We start from the raw sequence: 8,538 nt of genomic DNA on the forward strand, positions 1-8,538 counted from the left end.
GAAGAATAAATATTTTCAGAATGTCAATACTACCCAAAGCTATCTACACATTCAATGCAATCCCAATCAAAATTGCACCAGCATTCTTCTCGAAACTAGAACAAGCAATCCTAAAATTCATATGGAACCACAAAAGGCCCTGAATAGCCAGTCATTTTGAAGAAAAAAGATCAGGAGGCATCACAATCCCAGACTTTAGCCTCTACTACAAAGCTGTCATCATCAAGACAGCATGGTATTGGCACAAAAACAGACACATAGACCAATGGAATAGAATAGAAACCCCAGAGCTAGACCCACAAACTTATGGCCAACTAATCTTTGACAAAGCAGGAAAGAACATCCAATGGAAAAAAGACAGTCTCTTTAACAAATGGTGCTGGGAGAACTGGACAGCAACATGCAGAAGGTTGAAACTAGACCACTTTCTCACACCATACACAAAAATGAACTCAAAATGGATAAAGGACCTGAATGTGAGACAGGAAACCATCAAAACCCTAGAGGAGAAAGCAGGAAAAGACCTCTCTGACCTCAGCCGTAGCAATCTCTTACTCGACACATCCCCAAAGGCAAGGGAATTAAAAGCAAAAATGAATTACTGGGACCTTATGAAGATAAAAAGCTTCTGCACAGCAAAGGAAACAACCAACAAAACGAAAAGGCAACCAATGGAATGGGAAAAGATATTTGCAAATGACATATCGGACAAAGGGCTAGTATCCAAAATCTATAAAGAGCTCACCAAACTCCACCCCTGAAAAACAAATAACCCAGTGAAGAAATGGGCAGGAAACATGAATAGACACTTCTCTAAAGAAGATATCTGGATGGCCAACAGGCACATGAAAAGATGTTCAATGTCGCTCCTCATCAGGGAAATACAAATCAAAACCACACTCAGATATCACCTCACACCAGTCAGAGTGGCCAAAATGAACAAATCAGGAGACTATAGATGTTGGAGAGGATGTGGAGAAACGGGAACCCTCTTGCACTGTTGGTGGGAATGCAAATTGGTGCAGCTGCTCTGGAAAACAGTGTGGAGGTTCCTCAGAAAATTAAAAATAGACCTAAGCTATGACCCAGCAATGGCACTGCTAGGAATTTACCCAAGGGATACAGGAGTACTGATGCCTAAGGGCACTTGTACCCCAATGTTTATAGCAGCACTCTCAACAATAGCCAAATTATGGAAAGAGCCTAAATGTCCATCAACTGATGAATGGATAGAGAAATTGTGGTTTATATACATAATGGAGTACTACGTGGCAATGAGAATGAAATATGGCCCTTTGTGGCAACACGGATGGAACTGGAGAGTGTTATGCTAAGTGAAATAAGCCATACAGAGAAAGACAGATACCATATGGTTACAATCTTATGTGGATCCTGAGAAACTTAACAGAAACCCATGGGGGAGGGGAAGGAAAAAAAAGGTTAGAGTGGAAGAGAGACAAAGCATAAGAGACTCTTAAAAACTGGGGGCAAACTGAGGGTTGATGGGGGGTGGGAGGGAGGAGAGGGTTGGTGATGGGTATTGAGGAGGGCACCTTTTGGGATGAGCACAGGGTGTTGTATAGAAAACAATTTGACAATAAAACATATATTGAAAAAAAGCTACCAAAAAAAAAAAAAGTCATACAGAAAGAGAAAAAGAAAAGGAACCCAAAAGAAAAGAAAAAAAAAGCTGTTGGTGACCTCTGGATCCCACTCTCTGTGGCCCTTGACCAGAAATATTCATGATTGTTCTCCAGAGTGAGCCAATGTATACAGTGTAATTCTGGATAACACCCAAAGGATAAAAGTAAATGTGTGTTTGGGGGGCCACAAATTGTTGAAACTCTCATATTGTTAGGGTCTCTTTTGGACAACTCTTTATGTGAATGAAGGAGCACATCTCCCCAAATACTGAACCCAATACCCCTTTTTGGTATAAACAGTATAGGGAAAACATGTTAAAAACAACGATGGATACCTTCCATATCAACCATTCTGGATTCACTCTACATTTCTGTAATGAATAATTTGAACACGTTTGGAGTTTTAAAAGATTTTACATTACAACAGATATTGCCGTATGTTTTCCCCTAGGAATACCTAGTGACAAGAAAGGGGTGCAGGATAGAGTCCATTTTTCTCAATGGAAAAAAAATATCAAGGGAGCTATCTTGATAGAATAACCTAAAATCAAGAGATAAAACTATAAAACATATTCATAACTATGTACGACCAGATAGAGGAGATTTTAAACAATGGAAAAATATTTTGAGCAACCCCTAACTGTCCAGTTAGTAGCAGTGTTAAGATCTTTATGAACATACCACTGCAACAATTCAGATTGCCCATCTTCAAAGACACTAGGTACAGATCTGAGAACTCACTCGCTATCAGATTTGAACTGCTCAACTCAGAGACTGGCAGTTGGAAAAAAGGGCATCTTACGTCATTTCGTCGCCATGGCAACAGAACTTTCATGGGGAATGCAGTTGCCCACCGTCCAACTTCTGCTGTGTGGACAGGTGCGTCTCTACGGAGAGAGGGGCACCATTGGAGATTAAGTGCTTCTGTTTCAAAAGTTGAACCCTGGTCTCACACATTGTCATTCTCTGTGTTGAAAATAAATTACATGAAGGGAAATAACCCGACCCCTCCAACACCAATTATAATCTCTAGTCAAAATTTCAGGGTGAAGAGGGAAAAAGAAAATATTTTGAGAATAGAAGTCCCATTTTTTTTAATTTAAAACACAATCCATACCCATTTCTACCAACCTGAGTCAAAGGACATCTCTAGAACGAAGTTTAAATTTTGTCCCAGATGAAATACTAGAAGTAATCATTACATCTTAAAGTAATTTAGTCAGGTTACAGACCCTTTAAGTATAAAAACAATTTGATGTAGAGTAATTACATAGAAGGCATATTTATTTTCTTGGCAAAGGCGTGGGACAAGGAGTTTACTTTTAGCTCTTCACTGAAACACACATGCCTGTGTTTTTGATAAAAAACTACAAACAGCTACATTAATTACATGTTTTTTCTCTACCAAATTAGTCTAGAAGTTTAGAATCAGAGAGGCTACATATAGAAAAAGTCATAAAAATGAAAATTAGTAATTATAATATTTACATTAAGAAAATATAATAGAAAGAAAAATTTCAATTAAAACTAAGGTGAACTGTTTCTGTGTCAATATGGGAAAGGTGAACAGATATATTATCGTGTTTTTTTTGAATAGTAGAATCAGACTTCAATTAATTTTATATGTTCTAAATCTTAAGATTTTCTACTCTGCCATTGTATGTATGTTTTAATCAGAAAAACAATAGGAAAGGTGTTAAATTGATACAAATTTTATAAAGGTATAATATTAGGTAATAAATTTATGTAATTACATTGCAAAAAAGAAAAATCAATTGTCCAGGGCTTTGAACTGAGATGCAAGGAGGACCCAGAACTAGCATGATTCCCCATTCTGTCTGCATGTACTACCTGGCCTAGACATGAACCCAGAGCAGGGGTGACTTTCAGGATTCCAACAGGGCACAATTCTCCACTTTCTAGGTCACTTTTCTCTGATAAAACTATGCAAAGTACATACATATTTTCAGCTTTTCCAAGAAACACACTGGAAAAAAGGGGGAAAAAAGCAGTAAAACAGTGAAGCTAATGTGAGTAATATATTTTTAATCCCATACGTCCAAAATGTTAAGATTTCCACTGTGACACATGAAATGTGACCATATTTCAAGGGCTCGAGAGCCGCTCAGAGCTGGTTGCTACCGTAGAGGAGAGATTAGAGATCATTCACAGCACAGCAATAGAGTGGACGGTACTGTTCAGGATCTCCTAGGCTATACTTTAGGAACATAATGAAATAATCCACTTTGTCAGACTGAGTCCTGAGAATCGCATCTCTGCCTGGAATCTCCAGACCCAGAGTCAGTGTGTGACAAAACCACATCCATGTTGCCAGGCATGGATTGTATGGTAGGCACTCAGTAATGGTTTAATCATCTAAATTCTCCATCTTGCTATCTCCTTAGCCATCTTCTTTAAAATGTGAGAAACCAATTAATGAATGTTTGGGAATCATTTAAATTAAAATAATTCAGCACTCCCCTCACCTCCCCTTGAATCCTGGCCTCCAGACTTACATTGGAGTTTCTCTCTCTCACTCACTGTATTCACACCCTCTCAATGCCTCATTAGTCCAATATTACTGTTACTTAATTCAGGTACATACTAGATTATTGTACCTGGAGAGAGTACCTTCCCGGTTCTCTGGGACACATGATATTGGCTTCTGGTGGTCCCCAATCAGGGAGAAATTGGGCCCCCAGGGGACATCTGGCAAATTCTGGATACATTTAAGGTTGTCAACAGTGGGGAAGACACCACTGGCATTTGGCAGGTTGAGGCCAGGGATGCAGCTAAACATTTTGTAAGGCATCCTGCAGCTCCTCAAAAGACTTATGTGCAAAATGTCAACAGAGCCCAGTTTAAGAAACCCTGTCTTAAGCCATGTCTATTAAGTCTCTTTAAGAAAAAGGAGGATTCCTCCCAATCTCTTTGAACCCAATGTTAAAGGGTCGATATCTATCTATCTATAAGGAATTAGGCACAGACGCCACTGGTGTGAATGCAATAAATATATTCTCATATTTAGATTTTGTAAAAAGTAATGAGGGCTTTACTGGCTGGCTCGATCCGTGGAGTGTATGACTCTTGATCTCGGATTCGTGAAGTTGAGCCCCAAATTGGGTGCAGAGATTACTTAAAAGGAAAATTAAAAAAAATTTTTTTTAATGTTTATTTTTGGGAGAAAGAGAGACAGAGTATGGGAGGGGCAGAGAGAGAGAGGGAGACGCAAAATCCAAAGCAGGCTCCAGGTTCTGAGCCAGTCAGCACAGAGCCCGGCACACGGCTCAAACTCAAGAAGCGCGGGATCAGGAGCTGGGCTGAAGTCGGATGCTCAACTGACTGGGCCACCCAGGTGCCCCAAACGTAAAATTTTTTTAATGTTTACTTGTTTTTGAGAGAGAGACAGAGTGTGAGTGGGGGAGCGGCAGAGAGAGAGGGAGAACACAGATTCCTAAGCAGGCTCCAGGCTGAGCTGTCAGCACAGAGCTGATATGGGGCTTGAACGTGTAAAACAACAAATCATGACCTGAGCCAAACTCGGATGCTTAACTGAGCTACCCAGGGGCCTTGTTAAAAACGAAAATATTTTAATGAAATGTAACAATCATTGTTTCGAGAAGTGTACTCTAAAAGGTCACTCGGTGGACACCATCATTTCTCCCAAGATATTTCTCTCTGTGATTGAAAATATGTATTTTCAAGGAATTGTGAAGCAAACTGGACGGTGTGCAAATTCACAGGAAATTGGACAGTAAAATTTCTGTTTTGAAACTTCTGCTACCGAGTGTAACAGAAATGAGACTAGTAATGTTACAATAAAACCTATCCTGCATCTTCTATCTAAACTAATACTCACATGAAAACTATTATTGATTAGCCATTTCACAGAATTTCCACCCCTTGTTAATCCTAGTAAAGTGTATGAAGAACAAATCTGTTGGTGGCTGGCAAAGGTGTGAACTCAGCATTTATAGTCCATTTAGAACAATGTCTCTCAAAGTCAAAAACAACCACCACTTCTCAATATTGGAATTGTATGTCTTTCATATTTGCTTTCATTTGTTCAGCTCAAGTTTGGAAATGTGTGAAAATGTACAAGAAGCAGGAGAATTGTAGACTTTACTTCTGAGGTAGGAAATTAGAAATAATTCTTAATCTTATTTCCCATTCTTGATGTCCTGCCACAGTTCAGGTAAGTTTCCTTTGCTTTATTGTTTAAATAGTGTACAATCAAGTTTCCTCCCTTCCATTATGTTCTGTTGTTTGTATTACTCCTAGATAACCAGGAATGTGTAGGGAGAAGCAAGGGCAGGAGACAATGTATAGGAAATCTGATGGATTTCAAAGTATTAAATCATAGGTCAATCCACGAGCCACTAATTGTTGTCTACTTTTCTCCTTGTATTTGATATCCAAAATCAAGACCACAAGCCCAGCTCTCTTCTAAATTTGTGTCATTAAAGAAATTTTAAGACCACCCCCATCCAAATATAGTGACGGATTCTATCAGAAGCCCCCGCTAGTTGTCCTGGGAAAGCAAAGTACAAAAATCATTTGTCTTGGGACAAAAGGAAAGGTTTCTACAGGTAGGAACAATTGAGGGGACATTGGGTGTAGCGGAGTTTGGCCACACAGTAAGGATGGATCAAATTCCCCGGAAAATGGGAAGGCTGAACAGGTACCTACGAATTGAAACGGCTACACTTTTTTTTTTTCCAACGTTTATTTATTTTTGGGACAGAGAGAGACAGAGCATGAACAGGGGAGGGGCAGAGAGAGAGAGGGAGACACAGAATCGGAAACAGGCTCCAGGCTCTGAGCCATCAGCCCAGAGCCCGATGCGGGGCTCGAACTCACGGACCACGAGATCGTGACCTGGCTGAAGTCGGACGCCTAACCGACTGCGCCACCCAGGCGCCCCTGAAACGGCTACACTTTTTAATCGTCCTGTGAAGAAGCAGGGGGTGAGGCTCCCCCTGGTTATCAGGAGACAGAAATGTTTCCTGAACGGAGCAACTGCAGGATCAGGTGGGTATTTGCCTTCCGGTGGGCATTTCAGAAGGTAAGAGTGGATGCCTTAAGCCTGCATGAAGCCAGGGAACAAGGAAGTGCTTCCATCGTCTTTGACATAGCTCCACCTAGCGGGCAGCCGTGTTTACTACCACTCTGTTCACCCAACCTTTGTGTGTCTGCCAAAGTCACTCAAGAACTACAATCCCTCCGCTTTTCTACAGTTGAAGAATAAAGACCCAAATAAGTGAGACACAACAAAAACTCAAATTTCATCGACAGATCACTAATAAAGATATTTAAAATGCGTATAATTTACGAATTGTTATGACCTTCACATATTTTGAATCTCAAATCTGTTTAAAATATGCTTCGTGGGCTTTGATATGCTGATAATCTTATATTGTACTGTGCAGGAAAACGTGATGGAAGAGATTTCTACTTTCTAGTCACTGAGTGGTAATAAAATCAAAGTGAAGAATTTAACTCCTAGCTTTGGAACCAAGCACAGCCAATTTCCATCCCCTCCTCAGCTTGGTACCCCACGGTTCCTCAAAAATAGGTAGTGTGCCCATCACTCTGGGCCCACATGTTTCAAATCATTGAGCTAAAGTGAGTGAGAATTCATATCCTATAGAAGCTAAGTGTATTAAGTAGTAAACCAGAAGGTTTTAATTTTAAACAGTGAGTCAAATTGAAATGGGAATTTTATGACACATTGGGTGCTTGACAGATGAAGCATATTTTTGTGAGCAACATAACTATGGAGAATTGTATAGAGAGAGTAATATTAATGAAATTAAATATTCATGTCTTGTTTTGTCCACAAGACAAGGAAAACATGATATTTATTGACCACAGATAATTCTTCACATTCAAAATTTCTGAAACTGCTGTTTCTTTTGAAAGTTCGGTTCCATGTGGAACAAAAACACATGTGGCACCATTTCTGTCATCAGTAAATCTCAGTCCTCCAAGAATTAAATTAAAACATAATCGGATGATGAAATAGGTGAGCCCTTGTATGGTAGGGTGGCAAGAGGACCCTTTAACATAAGGAGCCCCTTCTGAATCCATCTCATTTCAGAACTGCGTCCCCTTTGAAGGGAGTTGGGAACCAGAGAAGAATCTCCTAGAGGAGGAGTCCACTCTTCTGCAACCTCCTTTTTGCTGGTCAGTGTTCTACAGAAGGCACATGTGAGACGGCAAAGTGCAGGGAACGAATCCTTCTATGAATACAGCAAATGTTATTGAGGCCACCTCCATCACAAAGACAGTGTGTGCCCCTAGGGACACTGTATACGCCTGGGCCCCCTGCTCTAGGAGCTGTGGGCGGGAGTAGATTTTCAGTACCCAGGCTTGAGAGATGTCAGGTTCTTTCTTTTCCCTAAACAGATCATGACTTGGACCGTTATACGAGATGTTGAATTGAGTTTCTCCCATTGATTGGTTCAACCTCTCAGCTGCTGCTGTGGGTCTGAGCCACCTCCAGGTTGGTTCTGCGAGTTGGGAGGATCTCTCAGCCTAGACTGGCAATCGCAGGCGGAAATAGAATGAGACCCACCCATGTCAACTACACATTGTCTAGTAGCTCTATGGTAAAAAGAAACAAGTCAAAAATCAAATCATTGTAATGGGCAAAATGGTACCACTTCAACATGTATTTGATTTCAAAAATACATTGTTTTTAAAACCTCAACAAGAAAGTTTCCTCTTCTTTTTTTCTTATTCTGTCCTCAGAATAAGTGTGCATGTCACACTCAGAGCACGGCTCAATTCAGAGGAGCTGAATTCCAGGGGCTCGATTTCCACAGGTGGTTGGTGGCTACAATATTGGACACCCCAGGTCTGGTCTATTTTACCAGCTCAGGTCAAAGCTGAA

Source organism: Leopardus geoffroyi (genome assembly GCF_018350155.1).
Source record: "Leopardus geoffroyi isolate Oge1 chromosome D3 unlocalized genomic scaffold, O.geoffroyi_Oge1_pat1.0 chrD3_random_Un_scaffold_40, whole genome shotgun sequence".
NCBI lineage: Eukaryota > Metazoa > Chordata > Mammalia > Carnivora > Felidae > Leopardus > Leopardus geoffroyi.